Below are 1,396 nucleotides of genomic sequence, written 5' to 3' on the forward strand. Positions count from 1 at the left end.
TGTGGAAGTCAGTGTGGCGATTCCTCAGGGATCTAGAACTAGAAATACCATTTGACCCAGCCATCCCATTACTGGGTATATACCCAAAGGACTATAAATCATGCTGCTATAAAGACACATGCACAGGTATGTTTATTGTGGCACTATTCAGAATAGCAAAGACTTGGAACCAACCGAAATGTCCAACAATGATAGACTGGATTAAGAAAATGTGGCACATATACACCATGGAATACTATGCAGCCACAAAAAATGATGAGTTCATTTCCTTTGTAGGGACATGGATGAAACTGGAAACCATCATTCTCAGTAAGGTATCGCAAGGACAAAAAACCAAACACCGCATGTTCCCACTCATAGGTGGGAACTGAACAATGAGAACACCAGGACACAGGAAGGGGAACATCACACTCCAGTGACTGTTGTGGGGTGGGGGGAGGGGGGGGACCACCTTAGGAGATATACATAATGCTAAATGACGAGTTAATGGGTGCAGCACACCAACATGGCACATGGATACATATGTAACAAACCTGCACATTGTGCACATGTACACTAAAACTTAAGGTATATATATAAAAAAAAAAAAGTGATGACTCCCAGCCAGGTTCTACAAACTGTGGCAGCACAGCAGGAATTAAGTTAATCCCAAGCTGTTGAATCTCTTGGAACTTGACTGAGACACAAATGTTATTAACAAACATCAATAATATTCCATAAAAAATAAAATATCTAAACCAACAGGTCTCAACTGATCACTCATGACCCAATCATGAAGCGTAATTGAGTCTGATGACAGCTCTGCAGCAGGTGGTGTATCTATTTGCAACTTAATAAACCTTATTAATTCAGAGAATCATGAAAAATCAGATGCGGGCTGGGAAAAAGTTTACTTTGGCACTATCTAGAAAAAAGAGTTTGCTCAGTATATTAATAGAGTAAACAGGATTGAAAGAAAATAAATTGTTTTCAAGAACCTTGGCTGCTCCATTTTGCATACAAATAATGTATTAATTTCAAACAGTTTTTATCTACATATTAAAGAAGGATGTCAGAGCTTTTTGCTTGGCAATGCTTCTTTGATCATTCATTCCATTTTCTACATATGATGTAATCTGGTTTCAGATGGTGTAAATGTATAAAATTCACTAAGAACAGAACTTTTTTTTCCCTATTGGGGTTCATTGACCCTCAAGGAAAAAAGTTAATCAAGTAAAACACAATCTTTTTATATTCATAGGAAAATATACACTGATAAAATAGTTTTTCTTTTAAAATTAGAAATAGAGGTATTAAAATTTATAAAAATTCAGTAAATGTAAAAAATACATACTCAATATCATAGCTGGTTTAAAGTAAGAGTCTCATGACAGAAAGAGTAAGTAGTTCAGATGAA

Source organism: Hylobates moloch, unplaced genomic scaffold, assembly GCF_009828535.3.
Source record: "Hylobates moloch isolate HMO894 unplaced genomic scaffold, HMol_V3 SCAFFOLD_9, whole genome shotgun sequence".
Lineage (NCBI taxonomy): Eukaryota > Metazoa > Chordata > Mammalia > Primates > Hylobatidae > Hylobates > Hylobates moloch.